This window comes from Pelmatolapia mariae, linkage group LG17, assembly GCF_036321145.2.
Source record: "Pelmatolapia mariae isolate MD_Pm_ZW linkage group LG17, Pm_UMD_F_2, whole genome shotgun sequence".
NCBI classification, from domain to species: Eukaryota; Metazoa; Chordata; class Actinopteri; order Cichliformes; family Cichlidae; genus Pelmatolapia; species Pelmatolapia mariae.
Genome location: NC_086242.1, coordinates 19,509,213 through 19,529,789, shown reverse-complemented (window position 1 = coordinate 19,529,789; position 20,577 = coordinate 19,509,213). Strand labels below are relative to the sequence as shown.

General features: G+C 41.2%; 1 protein-coding gene across 1 annotated transcript in view; it reads left to right on the top strand.

Annotated features, from left to right (window-relative positions):
• The window catches only part of plxnb2a.1 (plexin b2a, tandem duplicate 1), a 227,176-nt gene that overhangs the window by 82,805 nt on the left and 123,794 nt on the right, over positions 1-20,577 (top strand). Inside the window, exon 3 of the mRNA XM_063500433.1 lies at positions 8,873-8,925. The gene's annotated coding sequence lies outside the window, so the exon portion shown is untranslated. The remainder of the gene's footprint in view (positions 1-8,872; positions 8,926-20,577) is intronic.

Below are 20,577 nucleotides of genomic sequence, written 5' to 3'. Positions count from 1 at the left end.
AAAAAAACAAAACGCTTGGACACTGCTAGCACGGTGCGCCCACAGAAACGCAAAGCAGGAGATGAAGCATGGCTGAATATGTTTCCAAACCAACTTCATTCTAAGCCAAAGACTAGAAAATATGGTGAAGCATATCTTCCCTTTGGTTTCACCTGCACAAGTGCCAAGGTAGGTCTCCCCTGCATCGGGAGCAGCGCTGGGCTCTTCAAATCACAGACAAACAGTGTCCCACATTCTTGATTTTTAGTTCACAAACACTTGTTGTAATGACTAACTACTCCTGACATGTTGGAGATGTTAGCTCTTTATACAGTAAAGTTACAGTGGGATACAAATAATATCAGGCTGATCCTGCCACGATTTGTTCCCCAGTTCAAATCCCGGACAAACAGTATCCCACAGCTGTTTATGTTTTTAAACCCATTTTGCACAGAGAGGCATTTTATTGAAAAATGTATTGATAGCAATGTTGAACATTATTACACAGGGAAACAAAACAACTACACATAAAATAATCACACTGTGATGCCTCTGCCTTTCTAAATGGAGCAACAGTAACTGCGTGTGTAAATGTAAGCGTGTAAAACCTGCAGATAGTCAGATTAACAGTAACAGTATTTCTCTATCTGCCATTCTGCAATTCATCTCATGTAAACAATAACGTGACGTGAGAAAAGGCACATACCTTTGACGCTGCGTGATGAACTCTGTATTCCTCGTCCACACGTAAACGCAAAAAAGGAGTTTTAAAAAAATCTCAGTTTTCGGTGATTCGAAACGCCGTTTACGTGTGGACGAAACAGCTGCGTTTTCAAAAATACCCGTGTAGGTGTGGACGTAGCGTAAAAGAGTTACTTGTATTTACTTAATTGTTTAATAAATGTTTGAGGTGTGAAATAAATCGGAATGGAGCAAAATATGGATGTGTGGTTGGAGGATGTGCGTGCGCGCGTGCACGCGCGGGGGTGGGGGGGCGCGAACATTTTTCTTGTAAAACAAGGGGGGCCTAGCAAAAAAAGTTTGGGAACCACTGTTCTATGGAGACATGTGCATGTCATTTTACAGACTCCTGACTTGTATCTTTTAAATGTTTCTAAGTTAGATTTTAAGTGACGAAGTCACTGTGGTTATGTTCAGAAGCTCAGGTTTATAAATGTATGGAAGTAAATGAATGTGGAGGAGGTGGGTGTGCAGTCGGCCTTCTCGGGGGAAATAAAGGAATATTGCCAACGTTTGTTGCAGGATAATGTTCCCTTGTAAATCTTTGGAAATAAGTTTTCATTGAGAGATAAATTGAGGTGGGAGGAGGTGAGATATTCAGATGGAAAAAAAGAGAGTTGAAGAGAGGCAGAAAGATTCTTTTTTTTTTCCTTTACTGTTTGCACATATTGGTTTTTGGTTGGTGTATCTAAGATTTGTCTGACCTCTGTCTTTTTCTCATTTCCTGCTCTTTACCACTCTCCAAACATATCTCTGTAAACAAAGAAATTCCTCCACCAACATGGATCCGTTTAGCTTTCCACTTCATTTCGGAGCCGGGCTGTCTCAGCGGCCCTGATCACAGCGTACTGATAGAGCCAGATTCAACAGCTCCTGTCGGACTGTTAAACAAACCGCTGCGGCTCTGTTCAGCTTGCCAACCTTTATCTCTTCCCTCCCTCGGTTCAGACTTTCTGCCTCCTCTTTTTCTTCTCTTTGAGCTTAAACATTTGTGGGGGGTGTAGTTTCCTATTTTTGTGACAAATTTCCTGCTTTACACAAAGCTGTTGCTTAATGTAAACCACTTTGTGATGATGTATTGGAATGTGTCAAATTGGCCCTTATCCTACAGCCCATTCTCACCACAAAGGATAGTGGTTGGTGTTTAAAGGGGGTTGAAACAGTCGTAGTAACGTAGGTGAGCTTTTGTGTTGCGGCGTGTAAACATGTTTGGCCTTTTCAGACATGTTGTCACCAACACAAGTTTTGATGACTAAATAAGAACCAAACCATCCAGACGTGTTTTGATGCTTATCTGGGTTACGGGAGCAGGAGTACCTCTCCTGGGAGACCTCATTCAGCTCTTCTGTGGGAGGCATCAAGACATTCCCAAGCCAGCCTACAGATTTAATCTTTCCAACGGGTCCTGGGTTTGTGCTGGGAAGACATTGCTGAAACACCTCACCTAATCGGTGTCCAGGAGTCATCCTAGACGGATGCCTGAACTGCCTCAGCTAACTCCTTTCGATGTGGAGGAGTAACGGCTCTACTCTGAGCTGCTTCTGTTAGCGATCTTAATGTTTTGGTCACTACCCAAAGGTGAGAGTAGGAATGTAGATCGTCTGGATAAATCAGCAGCTTCGCTTTCACGCTCACCTCTCTTCGCCACAGCAGACCGAAACAGTGTGTGGATTGCTGCTGACACGCCACCAACACCCCAACTGGGTAACCAAACAATTAAGAATTTTGCATATAAGATTCTTTTCTCAATACCCAAGTCTTTTGTTTAATCTGCAGCATCGACAAATGTGGAGGGCATGACAAATGTGTAAACCTACTGACTGCACTGGCACTGCTTCATGCCTGCTTATAGAACCAAATGACTGGGTTTGCATCAGACGTTAGTGAGGATGATCTCTGTCTATGCAGCTCCCCTTGGAAAAACATGGGAACTAAATTAAGGGTAGTTTCTATCCAATATCCACGTCACATCTCTGCTCCTCCGCATATTCACATGTTCTACAAGCTAACGTACCAAGAAACATGTTCACAAACCGTGGGCGTCACGTCCGTGAGAAGACGACGTAACACCAGACTGTAACATTAACGTTGATCGTGACCCAAGATGAAGAACTTGGTGATCCTGCTCTGGCTCTGGCCATTACATCGATAAAGACCACCGTGGTCCCGCTGTGTTATTGATGCAGAGAGGATTTGTGTGTTTTGGCTCCAGTGTGCATTATAGTAATAATGCAGAGGTCTGTGTATCAGTCCTGTTCAGAGGCCTCATTACATTTTTGAACTCTGAAAAAGAGCATCACAGTTGCATAAAGACTCAGTACAGCACAGTTTGGATGAAGATTTCTCCCTGCATGCCTTTGGCCTCATAAACAATCTGATTAAGTGTGTGTGTGTGTGTGTGTCGTCTGATCTGGTGACACAGAGCAGAAGTGTCCTGCTCTGCTTTGCTTTCCTGTGGGATGAAGGGAGGGAGAGACAGCGGGATGGAGAGATGGATGGAACGAGAGAGGTGGCGTGTTGTTTGGGAAGTGGGTCAAGAGGAAGTTGAGGGTGTGTTTTTTTTTAAAGTGTGTGTGTGCATGTGATGCTTTACAGCTGAGACCGGGTTGTTGGTCAGTATGGGAATTTGCTCTTTTGTGTGTGTGTTTGTGTTGATGGTGCATAACTTAATTCCACCGGGAAGCCAAAGCAACAGCGCGCCTCTGCTTCCTGTCCTAATTGCTTAAAGTCCCACACAAATAAGCCTGCACACACACACACGCACATATACACATTTGGAAATCCCATGTTTAAAAAGGACTTATGCAGATGCTCTTAGCATTTGCATAGTTTTAACATTCATTATCCTTTTTGACAAAATAGCTAATTTATTTTTTTCACAGTGCTTGCACACACATTTCCCCCTTTCTGTTTTGCCTCCCTGATTTCTGTGCATCCTCCTTAAGACGCTGCGGCTAATGTATTAGCACCTGCAGACATTAGCGTTGATTAGCGGGCATGTTTGTGTCCACCTGAAGATTATTCACACCAATTCATGAGCAGAATACGAAGCCATGTAGCTGCTGCACACTCCCCTTTCTTCCTCGGTTTGTCTTAGACTTTGTCCATCTGCTGCTGACTGGTGATGGGCAGGTAGCACACTCGAATTTTGCACGAGCTCGGTCGTTGGAAGCAGCTGCTGCGGTTTTTATTTAGGGGGAAGTGCAAAGTGTGTTTGGGGCAGCCTCTGTTTTGACTGTCTCTCTTGGCTCGCGCTGTGTATGTGTGTGTTTTTCTGGCACAGAGGTCAGAGCGTGTGCAGAGTGGCATCCCTGCCTCCAATCTGGACCTGCTGGGTGACACTCCATCCTCCGTCTGCCTCATTTGTATTCCAGCGGAGCCAAAAATGGAAAGCAAATCAGGATTTATATTTCTGCCCCCTAATATAAATCATTGCAATGTGGTAATGCATTCAGTTCACATCACCATCACACTATATATGTAAAAAAAATAAATAAATAAGTGCTGGAAAAAGTTTTAAATCAAAATAAAATGCAGCCCTGGTCCGTTTAGCTTTTTCCTACCATTTGCTGACTGACAGCAGAGCCCGTTTTTGAATCCCGTTCAATAGAAGAAGCATAGTGCAAATGAAAGAGGCGGAGAGGAGGTCAGTGCAGGGTGAGCTGAAGAGAAGAATGCACAATAGCCTTCTGAAAATTTAATAAAACTCACGGAAATGTTTCAGATATTTTCACATTCTTGTGTTTCTGTACCTGTCAGGGCTCCGATTAAGGAAAAAGAAAGTTTACCATTTTATCTCTGCACATAGTGCACGCACCGCAGGTCGAGGTATTTCTTTATTTTACTTAAAATGATCTCAGTAGAGAAGAATACATGCCGTTTTCTTCCAATTATCATTTTCAGAGCTACTAATTTTGATTTACTATCTTGTCATTATGAGACAATGGGCTCGTGATTATCTGACCTTTTGCTAGTCATTATAAGAAAATTGTATTACAATGTTTTTTTTAAAGTATTTTAATTATAATGCATGCTTTTTGGATTGACTACCACAGTTTCTAACAGGGCTTGAACTTTAAACTTTCATATTATTTATAGTGTGTTTTAAATCATTTAAGTGTTCTGCAGTAGCCCGACTGACAAAGTGGATTCCATTTTAGGATTGCTATAGTCCAAAAAAGAGAGATTTCTGTCTGTAGTCATATATATTTGGCAGTGAGACTCCATCAGTAAATAAGTGGAGGAATGTTTGCTCACTCTTCTTTGCGATGTTGCTTCAGTTCACTGAGTTTTGCACTTATTCCTCCCTGCACAGCTCTCTTAAAGTCCCGCTTTTACTGGGCCACTGCAGCAGCTCGATTCTTCTCTTGTTCATTTATTCTGTCGTAGATGTACTGCTGTGACTGGGATCATTGTCCTGTCACATCACCCAGTTAGGGCCAAGCCTCGAAGATACTTTTGTATACAGAGGAAGGAGCTTTTGGTTGACTTGGTGACTCCAAGATGCCCAAATCATCACCCTTCCACCACCATGCTGGCAGCTGGTATGAGGTATTCATGCAGATATGATGTGGTGCTGTGGTGGAGATGGGTGCACAATAGGTGTAAAGCAACCTAAATATTGCTGAGCTGGTATTGGGATTAATGCTACGTCCACACTAGCCCGGATAAATTTGAAAACGTATACGTCTGAAAACGCTCCACATCCACACTATCGTTTTCATTCGTTTTCACAGAGTTCTTCATCCACATTGAAACGGCTGAAAACGCTTCCAGTAGACAATTCTACCTGCCTCATTTCTGTCTGCCACTTTTTAAATTTTCGTCTCTTTGAAACGTCGCGGCAAAATGTTGAGGAAAAGCACCGAGTTTTTTAAATGGACTAACAATGAGGTGGAGCTGTTGCTGGGAGTACCACAAAAATACAAAGTTGCAAAAGCGAGTGAGAATTAAAGAATTTGAAGAAAAGCTATCTGGAGCATGTACAGACTGATACAAAACAACTGCTGTGTAATGCCCTCCGCTATCTTAGTTTAATTGGTCACATGACTGCATCACATGACTAAAATGTGTCATTGTTTTTGAAAAGGCTCCGGTTCGCTGTCCACACTGCGACGAGACCGAAAACGCCGTCTCAGTGTGGACGGAAGGCCAAAACGGAGAGGAAAAGATGCGTTTTCAAACGAAAACGTATTAGTGTGGACCTAAATGTACCAGTATTGTGACTGAGGTTGACTTCATGGTCTCCCTGAACTAACACAATGTTGAGAATACACTAAATAATCAAAGTCACACTTTAATGTTCTCCTGTCATTTGAAGAACTAAAATATCAACAACTTTGTAACCTCGACATTCCTGAAACATATCTACATTTACCTGCATTTATAAATGAGCCAAAATTTTATTAAAGAGCCAAAATTCACAGGCGTAAACAAAAAGAAAAAGGTAAAAACAAACGTTTATCGTATAAGCCTGTCCACGTGAGTTTTAAAAATATGAGGATTCATAGAGCATTTCAGTTTCAGCCCCTTGAATGGTTTTGGTCATAGGAAGTGTAGATTGCCGTTTGGGAATAACATGAACTTGGAAATGTGAGTCACTCTGTTGTGTGTCTGTTTCTTGGGGAAGAGGCTGTATCTGCTGTTGGACTGCTGCGGGATTTATCATCATCCACACACACACGTGTCGAACAAAAGTCTCCAAATAAAAACATTTTAAAAAACAGAGAATTTGTCTGATTTGTAGCTAAACGTCAACTGCTGTCGTTCCTTCAAGATTTAATCCGTCGCTTTGGGTTATTCAGACGCCACGTTTCCTTATTCTCCACGTCATCTCGCGGCTCTGTGCGCTTTAGAAATAAAAAGCACTTTTTTGTGTGTGTGTGTTATACTTATCGTAGTATGATAACTACTCTATAATTGTCAAGTGAGCGGTGTGGTCGGCTCCTAAAGCCCGGATGATGAATGTTTGTTGTCTTTACGGTTTTCAAGTTACTTCCTGCTGATGGAAGGAGACATTGTGTCGACTGATGCTTCGCCATCTGGATCTTTTAGATGCTGGATGTTTAGATGCTAGAACATATGGACACACACACAGATGCACACAGACACACACACGACTGGGCGCTGGGATCCAGAAGCATATGGTTCTTTGAGATAGTCGAGACAGACTGGGCTATTCTGTTGGATAGCACCGAGGGCCTCAACATTGTTAGAAGTGCTGCCAAACAAACTTCACCACACACACACACACACACACACACACACACACACACACACACACACACACACAGTCTCGCCTCACTAGCTTCTTTTTCTGCTGGTTTCAATGTGATGCGAACGGAGGCACGGACGACCTTAATTCTTGTTTCTGGAGCAGAGGCGAGCGGCGTCCTCATCGCAGTGTGAAATGAAAATGAAGATACCTGTGAACCGTATTACTGCAGGCTTATTCAGCAACATTTAGACCTCGACTGGGCTTTGTTCATTAAATGCTCGCAGCGTCTGTAGCTTTTTGTCTGCTCGGTTGTCTCATTATGAAGATTACTCCCCAAATTGATTTTTCTTTTCTTTTTATCTTTTCAGTTTAAAAAGTCCTTTTGTTTTACCTGGTGTGCCTATGAGCATTAATGCTATCATTATGAGAGGGAAAACTGAGACCCTCTCTCTGTATTATCACAAATTAAAATGCCTTTAGTTTAATGTATGCCCCAGTGAAGGGCTCTGTTTAAGCTCGGGCACAGCTCCAGCTTTTTGTTATTAGTCCAGGCAGTAATATGTCTTTTCTCTAATAGATAGTATAAGATTTCTGGCTCTTGCTGTGAATGAATTGGGTTTAATTAAAAATGCCATCACTGGCTTTGCTGTGATCTCCAGGCTCGTTGTGTAGCAGGCTCTGCAGCTGTCAGGACACATTTCATTTCTGTTTTTGTGCACGGAGCAGGCTGAGGTACCCAGACTTTGTATGGAAAATGTGACAATAACCAACAAATGAAGTCCAGCTAATTCATAGCTGGACGTGAGGCTCGGTCTACAAAAATCATGAAGCATTTGATGATTTGTGGTGTTGCTGTGTTCTGATGGCACATGTCTTTAGTACAGTTTGGTCCACAGTGTAGCAGCTGGAACAAGTAGACTCATAATCAGAGATTTAAGTCTTTATCACACTTTTAATTGTTAACGTTATGGTCATGCACATAAGACTAGGGGCAGAGTCCAGAACACATGAACTAGTTATCATGCTTAAGAAGCCAGTTTGAGATGATTTGAGTTTAGCCTGAACCGTTGATACAAGGCAGGATGGAGCAATGTTTTAATGGTATTCATACCAAATTGTGCCTCGGCTATTGAAACTTATCAGATCAGGCAATGTTTTCCAGTCTTCTGTCTTATTTTGGTGAGCCGGTGTAAACGATGGGTTGGTTTTCCTGTCCTTGGATGACTTGAGTGACACCCGGTGTGGTCTTCTGCTTCAAGGTACGATGTGTTGTGCAATTAGAGATGCTCTTCTGCGTGGCTTGGTTGTAATGAGTGGCTATTTGAGTTACTGTTGCCTTCGTATCTGCTTAAAGCAGCCAAAGGGCATTCTCCTCTAAACTCTGACATCGAGAAGGCATTTTAACCCCGTGAACTGCTGCTCACTGGATATTTACTCTTTTTTGGGCCATTCTCTGCAAAAACAAGAGATGGCCGTGTGGAAGAATCTCAGCAGATCAGGAGTTTCTGAAATATTCACACCAGCCCATGTTGCATGGTTAGTCAGATAGCTACAAACTATGATGCCAGCATAGAGTCATTAATAACTCCACACAAGGGAGATGATCAGGGTAAATGGACAAAGTACTAAAAGAAAAAAAAATAATGGAGAGGATTTGTAAGGAAAAGTCTGGATTGTTGCCCTTAAGCTCCTTGGACAGAATCAACAAAAGAAACACGATGCAGTCCCTGCAGTCCTCGGGTTTAATCAGGAACAAATATGTCACCTGGATTTGACCTGTAATCCTAGTGCAACCCTCAGGCCAGTCATTCATTCCTTCAGTTTTCAGCAAATCCAAGCTGTGCTGTGAGATATCAGATGACTAATGGCCTCTGCTCTTTACCCAAACAGGTTTTTTATATATAACTTGAGTCATGTTTTTTGTGCTTCTTTCAGGAGACTGAGGTGATTGATGTCACCAGGGATCAACAGGCCTGAACACTGAATAGGTAAGTAAGAGCTACAACTGCTGCTGGCTTTTATTTTGAAAGCCCTTTTCATTTATTGTGTTTGCAGTTTTTAGAAACTACTCTCACTCTGTTATTCATTCCCATCCATTGCTATTTCTGCTCATTTCTCAAGCTCCCCTTCACCCCTCTTCCTCTGCTGGGGGTTTTCAGGAATGCCATTGGCTGTTTATTTTGGCAGATTCAGCTGCTCATGCGTTTGTGGGGTTGGTGGGAGGGGGCTAACGGGGTTAATTGAAGGCTTCGGGATGTTTTTAAGAAATGAATTCCTGCTGAGACCCCGCTGCCCCTCAAACAAACACTCTTCTCATATATCAGCCAATTACTGACACTCTACACACACCTTTCTCTGGCTCTGGTTATGCAGCTTTCTCCATCTATTTTCTTAGTTTCCCAGCCATCCGGGATCTGAACAGTGAAAAACATCAGAATATTAGTATTCTAATTCTCCACTAAATTCTGAGAGGTTAGGGCCTCAAGAAGTTGGTGAGTTTTAGGTGAAAGACCTTCCTTATGAGCGCCCTCATGAGCTCAATCTTTAATCTTTAACCTTTTATCAATCTGACTCAACAAAAGTTTTCCACTTTCTGAAAATCTCCTCATTTCCAGCTCTAAAACTCTGATTCCTCCTCTCTGGGTCTTGGGCATGAAGGATGAAGATTTGTTTAGATGTCGACGGGACAAGCTTGTTAGAGGTTTTTTGGGTTGATTGGAGCGGACCTCAGCCACATGTCCCGACATGAACCAATCTCAGCTCTACTTTTCATTCTGGGTGGCATCCAGCATTGTTCTCGACCGCTCCTCTCCAGTTTCAAATTGGACCCCAGAGGCCCCGAGAACATTAGTTTTTCCCCAGTTCAATTCAGTGTTATTTATACTGTGGCCAGTTCCAAACAGAAGGTGCTAACAAGATGATGGTGACAACAAGTTTGTGTACTTAGGGTTTTGCATTTTGGCTCGATGATGGCTGTCTTACCCGTTTTTTAGATTTACTTGTAGAGCTGCCCAGAGTTAAATGTGAATAGACGGCTCATTCTAGAACAGAGATTGCTTTTGTTGGATCTTTTGTAGTGTATTTGTGCATCTTTGCTGTTTTTGTTTCCTTTTAAATGGAAAGTCCTGACTAGATTTTTGAAAAGAGGAAAATGTGGCTTCATTGGCCTTGAAAGGTAAAAGCCTTTTGAAGCTGTGAGTACAGCCAATATCTCACACGGTATAAGAGAACCTGGCATCACCTAAAATTTATCAGACTAGGTCCTAAAGTGCTAAGCGAGATATCTGCAAATAAAAGTGCAGAATCTGTAGGTAAGAGACGGGACTTTTCAGTTTCAGTTTTACACGAGTAATCATATTTGAGAGAAACAATTACTAACATGCAACTCCTTTGCATAATATCTTGCTAGCGCACCAAAAAACTGACTATTGTCCCCAGAGGATAAGCCAGCACAGCTTCGATGGCTTCCCAGAGAAGCTGTTTACTTTAAGATGTCTCCACTGAGGGGGAGATCATTTAACACGGGGCTTTAAATATTCTGAAAGCTTATTATGTTTGACATCTTTGGAAACTTTGAAGGATGGCTTTGTGGAGATTGTAAATTTCTGCCACCAGATTCGGTAGCAAGGCGGTCGCGTTTAACAGCGCTGCTTTTTGTCCGAGAGTCAGCCGTGTTGGTTGTGTCGATGGGGTTCGGCTGCATGTGCAGCAGCTACAGGCCGCTCTATTTTAAGAGTGAGGTGTTTAGCATATTTTTACATCAGCACACTAACAGCCTTTCTCTCTTTATATAATTATGTCCTCTTGATGGCGGTTCATCTGGACCTGATTTGACTGATTGTTTCAGAGGCTTTTTGCACCCAGCGGAGAATGAGTGTACCGTTGTGCTGATAAAATACTGAATGCTTTTAAAATAGTTTGATGTAAGAGTTTAAATATATCAATTAGTGAAATCATTTATCAGCTCTCTCGGTCCAGATACGTTGCTGGGGTGGGCTTCAGAAACCCACGCTGGACTGAAATGAAACCTCTCAGTGTGACCGGTTGATTTAAATGGTCGTCTGATCTGAATGACTGCTTTCTATGATCTGCTTCTGTTCGCTCGCAGTCTGCCAACTCATATTATAGCGTGTCTGAGTGTGCGTGTGTGTGTGTGTGTGTGTGTGTCTGCCTCTCCTCCGCTTCCCCTTCTGTCTTCCATCCATCACCGTTTTCCTCTTGCCTCCATGTTCTCAGTCTCTCATTCCCTCGGTGTTATCCACTGTGTTTTTTAAAGTAGTTCTTGTTCCCGTAAACGGCTCCATTTTCTCAGCCGTCCACAGCGGCTTGTTCCTTGTCATTCTCTGAGATCTTGAAGAAAAGCAAATACAAGGAACCATGTTTGGCTGACTTTTAAAAATATCAGCTTCTCATGGTCAAGTTATTATCTGATGTGACCCCAGTGAGCCGATCAGCCCTGCTCTGTTCAGGTTTATTTATTTTACCCTTTGCTTTTGATCAAACTTCAGCTATTTGCAACCTCAGATGTGAGTACAACACTTGGTGCACTATTAATACGTTTCCGTACGAGTCACAATCCACCAGAGAGTACTGGAATCACTGCTGCTGTGAGACGTATAATAAAAAACCTTTATAGCATTTAAAGACGTGTTTATTCAAGTTTTTGGATTGGTAACCTGTTCCCTCACACTTCTTGTAATCTAGTAAGCACTGGATCAATTAAAACAATAAAAATAAGCTGGCGGTTTTAGCCTTTGCAGTTTGTTGTCGTTCTTGTGAGTCTGTCCTCATTCTAAAAGTGTTAAAAATGATCATGTTCATAGAGTTTAGAAAATCATTCCCAGTCCTGCAGCCAGCTGTTATAACAGTGCAGACACTCATCTAGTAGAGAGGTACAAATGCTGATGCTACATGAAAAACAAAGGCTTTTTTCACTTAAAATAAACTCTCCTGATCAGGTATGTAACTGCTTTACCTGAGATCAGACTTAACACTGCAAACGTTCATGGTTTCAAATTGTTGTTCTGTCCTCCAGTGTTGCAGTAACACCTGTATTTCATAGCTCAGGCAGTAAGAGTACAGACTGAAACTCCTTCCTGCGTTTCACTGAAACTGCTATCAGGATTTATTGGGCTCAGCGTGAACGGCTCAATGTCGCAAATGGTGGCACAGCACAGCAGACGCATGAGTGCACAAGTAGAAATGCAAACAGTGACATTGCCGAGTACAGCAGGCATTCAGGGCGCTGTAAACTATCCAGTCAGGGAATGAATGTAAACAGAGGCAAACCAGGAGGGTTATGTGACAGTGACATATCAGCAGGATCGAGTTACAGCTATCGTTCATAGCTAACTGCGTTGGTCCTGTTGGTGTTTTAGCCGGTGGTGAAAGACATAGTTTACCTGAATGCTGCAGAGCATTTACTCATTTTGCTTGATGTGGTTAGCCGAGTGGAGCTGCTCAGATCTGTTTAAAGCATATTTAGTTCAGTTTTGTTTATCAGAAGAATGGATGCGTGTAGTTTAAAAAAATAAAATAAAAATTAATGTCCTTTTTTCATAAAATAGCCATATGATGTCAGATTATTACACCCAACAAGATTCTCAACATTTCTACTGAATTTCTAATTCTTCTATTTCGCTGAATCTGTTCTAACTTCAGTTTAGACCAATAAGCATAGACTTGGAAGTCTTGTTAGTAAGAGTTTACAGAGAGTTAAGGTTAAACTTTCAGTTATTTTAGGCCATTAAAACTTTGCGAGGTGTTGGCTCAGTGACTCTGTCTCAACTTTTAAAACATTTTTTTTTCAAATGCACCCAAACAGACACACTCTTGAGCAACAGTAAAACTCACACCATCTTTTCCCATCAACCCCCTGCTGCAGTGTGTTTCCTGAGGCCGGCTGCCACAGAAAAGACCCAGCAGATGGTTCGAGCAGCGGGGTGCGAGACGAGGCGAGGACCCTGTTTTAGCTGAGGTCACTAGGGCCTTGGGGTGCGTCACAGAGGCCTCGTGTAGCAACTACAAAGCATCATGAAATGAAATCCACCTCGGCTGGAAGTTTGTTGGAAACAGAGATTATTTACAGCATAAAACACAATATAGTTATTATGTAAACACACGTAAGACAGGCTCGACATCTTATACTAGGTGTATATGAATGGAAAAGTAAAGCAGTTAAACTGAAATGAGTCTGCAGTGGCAATTTAACAAAAATGTGCAAGTAAGAAGGAATTTTAACCAACTAAATGTGTCAACATTTCAAAAACTTTCAACAAAACCTGAATGGATCAAATATTTATCTTGTTGTTGCCATTTTCATTTCAGCTTTAAATCAAGTTATAATTACATGATTTTCCCAGTCAGCTGTCAGCTAGCTCTGCAACTTGAGAGTTTGAGTCTTAAATAACTAATGATCTTCAAATATTTGTGTGGTTTTGTTTTGTTTTTTCTTTGACAACAACACAGTTGCTAATAATGGAGTTGATTGTTTCTGACAAGTATTTTCATGAGCTTTAGTGAATGTTTTTTGAAATCTCGGAGCATCCCTGATAGCGCTGATCATTTGGACCTCATGTGCCACACTGGGCCTCAGTCACAGGTCCACCTTGTATGGGTCAGATGTCAGCTGTGTTGTGACATTTGGCCCATGAAAAATTTGGCAGCGCTGTAAGTGAGACCTCAGTGCCAAAAGTAGTCCAGATTAGACTCGGATGTGTCTGCTGTCTAGGATACTGGTGCCAAACCTCAGGACAGTAGAGAAATATCATTATTGTCAAGGAAGAAGAGAACCAAAATATAAACTTGTAGGTTTTACCTTTGCGTCTCAAATGTGGTCAATAAGAAGTATTTCTATCTCATATGATCAGTTCAGTTTTTTTTATTTATTTATTTTTTTACATAGTGCAAAATCACAACAACAGTTGCCTCAAGGTGCTTAATACTGTAAGGTAAAAACGCTACACTAATATAGAGAAAACAGAGAAAACCTCAACAATCAGATAACCCCCTATCAGCAAGCACGTGGGCGACAGTGGAAAGGAAAAACTCCCTTTTTAACAGGAAGAAACCTCCGGCAGAACCAGGCTCAGGGAGGGGACGCTGTCTGTCATGACCAGTTGGGGGTGAGGAAAGGGAGACAGTACGGTGTGGATACTGAGTGGCACTTTAATCCTAAAGTTATCGTCCGGAATTTGGCAGGACTGGCTTCAGTTTAGAGACCAGAATTCAGAGCTCAGTTTTAATAAAATCACCTGGGATCTGATGTGATGGTGCACATGGTGTGGATGGTTTTCCACAGTGGAAAGAGTTGTGCATCATTTTGTTTTGCTTTTTTCCCACATTACGACATTTAAAGTTAATCTGCTCTGAAATTAAAGCTGATAAAACCGGTCACAGCCCCTCCCTGAGCTCGGCTCTGCCGGAGGTTTCTTCCTGGCAAACAGGAGTTTTTCTTTCCCGCTGTCACCAAGTTGTTGCTCATATGGGGGTCGTCTGATTGATGGGGTTTGCTCTTTATTATTGTGTTCTATTGTTGCCTTACCATATAAAGCATCCTGAGGCAGCTGTTTTTGTGATTTAGCGCCATATAAAAGATATTAAATTGAATTTACTATGACATCAACAGCAAAATATAATAAAGGCTTAGATAAATGTAATGCACCATTCAGACACAATTATAATAGTTTCAGAAGCTTTGTTGTCCAGCCATGAATCAAAGTCAATAAATCCATCATCATATAACCCATACTGAAGGTCTTCAGTATCTGCAATTGTATTTACACATTTTCTTGTGCTAAATCGACTTCTTGTTGATTTATGCAAACAAACGAGCACAGGCAAACTGATAATTGAAAATGTGGTTTAGACCTCATGGGGTTAATTGTCTTGTTTTGCTTATTTTAGATGAATGCCTTTCCTGCGATTAGCCGAATATAAAGGCCAGCCTTTGTTTTGCCAGTCGAATGCTTTCAGTGTGAAGCAGCAGCAGGAATTATTTGGCTAGCATTACAGCAGTGACTCAAGCCCCTTTTAGACGGGCACTCCTCTCTATTGAACTGACAGCACGTAGACTTGTCTGCTTCGTGTCTGAATGAGTCCAGTGATGCCGGTAATGACCATACACAATCAAGGAAATCATTATATAAAAACATTCTTCTTCTCATTACTGGATCCATGCGAGAAAAAAAGCATCTCTTTATGTTTTTATTGAGTAAAACTGACCAATTATTCACCCATTGAGCAACACTGTTCATATCAGTGGCATCTTTAATAGACACATGATGAGTTCTTAGAAGATTAAGGCAAAAAAAATCTTCCAATACTGACCTTCCTGATGCCACATCAAACACCTGAATGATTAATGTCCCCCGAGCATCGCTGGGAACACAATTTTTTTTGTGTGTGTGTGTGCAACAAAACTGTGACTTATGGAAATCAGAAAAAGCTTTCAGCGACTCTTCTCTTTTTCTCTCTGCTATTAATCATCTTCATCGCTTCATCACTTACTTCATCACGTCTTCTGCTGGAGTTTTAGATGCGATTCAGGCACAGTTTGTGTGTTTGTGTGTCTGACCGACTGTTGTATTTGGGTTTAGTCCCAGAATTGTTGCTCTGCGTGAAATTTGAGGTGTGTGAGTTGGACCGGGCTTGGTTTTTTTTGGTCTTTACACGCACACATGCACACACGCACACACGCACACACGCACACACACACACACACAGATGGCAAACATCATTCCACCTCTGCCAGCACTCAGTGTGTGTCCGTCTTTTTCATTATTTCCCCTTAATCAGCTCATTAATTCAAAGCCTTAATGATATAGAGAGACTGGGGAGGATGTGAGGAAGGAACTAAGGAAACAAGGGAGGGAGAAAAGACTGATGTGGAGGAACACTGCAAGAACGGACAGATGAGAGAGAAAGGAAAACTTGAGACTGATGGAAGAACGCCAAGATGGATGAAAGCTGCAAAAGAAAGGGCAGAAAAGAACAGGAATGGAAAAACAGGAGAAAAAAGTTGACTCGGGGAGAGTGAACGCTAAAGAGACTCAGAAGGCAAAGTTGATGACTTGGAGCAGACTTTTATCAGCTGCCAACTGGTGCTGTGGTGTGTTTATGTGTGTGTGGTGTGATTGAATAGTTTCAGGTTTGCTGCCAGTGTTTTAGCGTGTTCAGTGTCTGTGTGTGTGTGTGTGTGTGTGTGTGTGTGTGTGTGTGTGTGTGTGTGTGTTTGGAGGGTGTGGATGAATGGATGCCCATGTGTGGTTTTTGTGTTTTCTTTTCTGTGTAAGCCAGCAGAGTGTGGCTTTAGTCTCCTCAGCATGGTGGAAAGCTTTATACTCTTTCTTTTAGTCACTCCAAGTTTCTCTGGGATTAGACCAGAGAAGAAGAAAAGTTGCTCAGCCATTTGTTTCGTCAACACATTAACTGAAAAATAGTGTTTGTTGTACTGATTTTTTCCACGTTTGACTTTACCCCCTCAAGTTCCTTTCCTGCTCCTCCTTCTCTTTAAAGGCTTTGTCAGTTGAACATCTGTTTGTAGCTTTGTGTCATCCATGAGATACTTTGCTCTGCTGTAAAGTGTCCTACACTTCATTTGTGTTCATGGTGTTAATGTCATGTTATACATTATGGAAAGTTTCTGGTCTGTGACATTGTGTCCAGCAAAGAGATCTGTTACATTTCCCTGACAGATGGGGAGAAAAACCAGTTTCATGTTTTATAGTGCTGTACTGTGCTGTATTTTTACGGTGTAACAAATATTCTTGTTAAGTTGTAGCAAATTACTGGCCTACATATTTATCATGTAACAGATTTTCTATTAAATTACAACAAAGTGCTGTCCTATACATTTACAGTGTAAAGGAAATCCATGTTAAATTACAGAAAAGTATTAGTTTAACGTGTTACAGTTTAACAAATATCCTAGTTACCTTGTAGTCAAACTACATATTTACAATGTAACAAATTTCCATATTAAATTACAGTAAAGTTCAGTTCAATGCATTTAATGTATTTACTGGAACTACTGACCTGAGAATTTTGTTTTATTCTGAGGTTTTGATTGATGATGGCTCTACACATGTACAATATTACAAACTTTATTGTACACTAACGTATATATGATATAAAATGTGCATGGATGTACATTTATATAGTAGATTTTTTTTGCGTTGAATTACCATAAAGCAATGCTTTTTATACAGAGTTTGTAATAAATTACAGTATAGGAAACATTACTGTAAACCAAAACACTCCTGAGGTCAGTCAACAGAACAGAGTGGGCTAATTACAAGAGCAGCTCTAAGGAGCCTAAATGGCCAGCTTCAGGAACAGGCAGACTGTTAACAGAGTCGTTGTTAAAGGGATAGTAACTTTTATTTTTTAAAATGTTATTCATGGAAAGATATGCCAAAATAGAGAGCCTGTAAATGTGTATTAAATATTCTCTCTACTGTCCCCTGAATGCAGTTTTCTTTGAGCGTTTAAGCATCTTTGAGTACTTTTCCATCAAGTTAATGAAGCAGAAAGAACAGAGATGCTTCCTCATCTCTGTGCATATTTATCACAAATGATTTCAGAGAACGTTGAAATACAAATGTCACCCCTCCCAGTTTGCCGTAGGATGTTTCTATTTCTTCCCATAACACGAAACATCTGAACTATCTGTTGTTTGCTGTTTGTGGCAGGTGTCCGTCACTGTTATCTGGCTCATATTTGACCCGTAGAGATCAATTAGTGTTGCACTTTTTATAATGAGAAACTAAAGAGGATGGTTAAGAACCCATTATTAGTTATTATCATTCCTCATGTGTCGTTTGACACTAATATAGTTACTAATATAGGCCAGTGTTGTGCAGAAGTGGAGCTTGTGCACTGCTGTTAGCATATAAATGTATTTTAGCAGTTGCTTATTTTCTTTTGTTTTATGTTGAGCGCTGCCCCTCGCCCGTGCCTGTGCACCCAGAGGTGTCAGTTTTTGGATGTCAATGAATATATTTATTGCCGACTTGTGCGCCGTCCACAGCAGAGCTTTGTTGTTACCCACCAAGTATCGACTTGCCGTTCTTTTGATTCCCGTTTGAATACAAAAAGTAGCTGAATCAGGGATACCTGCAGCTCATTTTTATTATACGTGGTCTTTGAAATGCTGGGGACAGAGAAGGAAGAAGTGAGAAGTAAAGAGACGAAGAGGAGGAGAGTGCAGGAAAGTACTGAAGCAGACTTTCTAAGCTGCCGGCTACATTTAAGCTTTTATGGACAACAGCAGGGACCCTCCCTGCCTCTGATGGCTTTAACAGCTTACCTCACTCTTCTCCACAGCCTCTTTCTCTATTATTCTCTTCATTTTCAACTGCCAAAGTGAAATCTGGCTCCATCGCAACAGGTTCAGGTTTAATGTCTTTCACATATGGAGTTCTGCGGAGCTTCACTGAGTCATCACTGTAAACAAGAAAAATCCTCTCCTGCTCACAGCGAAATACTTCTTTTTTTTTTTTTTTTTTTTTTTAAAATAAAAAACTAATATTTGTGCCTTTAGTCTTCATGGGATTTAATCATGATGTATATTGCACTATTGCACTGCCATCCATAGTGCAGCAGGAACTTTTAAACAACCTTAACCCCTTAAGCCCTCGGCTATTATTTTGAATTTCCGCCTGAAAAAACATACCCAGATTCAATCTGTAGAAGCTGCACAACCTTAAGGCCAGAATAAACAGCCTTGGGCTCTGTGGATAAGGGACATGTTCCTTTTTTTAAAATGCAGTAAGTCTGCATAACTCCATCACTTGCCATAAGTTAAATTAGAAAAATTCTATGAAAAAGTGTTTTTTCCATCCCCTAAACATAAATCTAAATTTATAACAATGATGCTGTTGAACCTTTTCAAAAAAATTCCAATCCACACCTCTGCCAGATTTGATTCAACCGAAATGAGGCACAGCATTGTTCCATCCATCATCTCCACCTCCTGACAAGTAATCTAAATGTTAAATCCCTGTAATACTCGTGGCTCTCTGCATACAAAACACTAATCAGGCGGTATGTCACTTTTATCTCCAAATATACAGTAGCGTTTTTTTCTCACAATAAACACACAGACACATTGTTTCATTTAAGTTTCACTGATTTTGATAAACTTCCTTGCTGTCAGCGTGGAAGGCAGAAAAACCTTGCAAACTCAATTTAGTTACCTACCGAATGTCCATTGTGAGTTTTAATCACTCTTATACTATCATCAAGGCTAATAGACGGGCTCTTTATCTGAAAGTAAGCCAGAAGACGTTTTATTAACCTCAACACTGATCACTAGAAAGCTCCAGGAGGACCTCCTGCACTTCTCATCTCAGAGCATCAAATACATTTTGTCAAGGTGAAAATTTGCTCAAGGACAAGGTGTCCTTCTGTATCTGCACCTTAGCACACAAAGTGCAAGAGGCAATATTGGTAAGAGGCAATGGTCCTCTTTGAAGGAGCAGCAAAATCCACCTAAAGAAATGAGTGGCAGTGGCATAAATCACAAGACTGACATTTCACTTTGTTTGTACGTGCTACTGATATCTACTTCATGCGGTTCCAGTCTCGCAAAGCTCCAACACTTTGAAAAATGATGCTTAAAGTTGGCCATATTTATGGGAATGATAATGACTTATAATCCCCTTTTTTCTGTCCTGATAACATTCGGGTGACATTTTTTCTGATTGTTTGTGAGATTTCCGTGTTTGTTCATATTTATAACCTTACTGAATCTAAAAATTAGATTTTTATTAAATATTCTTTGTAGGCTACAAGGTGAGCTTATAACTGAGCATTATAATGAAAGCAATTTCAGTAACTACATGTCTGATAAGGGCAGTGAGTTTAAGAATGTTTTGGGCACACGCTGTTAAACATTACTTGCATTCTTGTCCATCATAAGCAAATATATCTGGCCTGGGAGGGTAGAGGGGATTTTTTTTTTCAATGTGGCCTGTTTCCAAGGTTAAAATCTGAGCTGGTAAATGATGAATGAAAGGACAGAGCTGTGTTTTATACAACAATATCCAATATTTGGTCCTTTCAGAGTCTTCAAGTCCATTGAGTCTATTTTTCGCGCATCATCCGCAGCCTGTTTATCCATGGTCATGTAGTTTGGAAGGTTTCCAAATATGGACCGCTCATCTCTGCTTCGTGGCGCCTTTGATGTTTGACTGACGGGTCATTAATTAGCTCATTAGACTTCAGAGATTGGATGACCTTTGTATATTGGACGGCGTAAGGAGACTTACAGGAGACGCCCGCCATCTGGCTGGGTTTGGCTTTGTTTTTGCTGGCATAACGCTGCATGACAAAACATACTGAAGTCAGCCTCAGCAGACGTGATCACATGACATGACATGCAGACATTAAACAGCAGATATGCTCATGTGAAAACATTGCACGGTGACTCTTGGTGATTTGTAAAGTGTGCCTTTTATGTTAACTGTTTAGTACAGTGATACTTTGCAAAAACACACACACACACACACACACACACACACACACACACACACACACACACACACACACACACACACTCTATCTCTCTCTCTCTCTCTCTCTCTCTCTCTCTCTCTCTCTCTCTCTCTCTCTCTCTCACTGTAAGAGAAGTGTTCAGT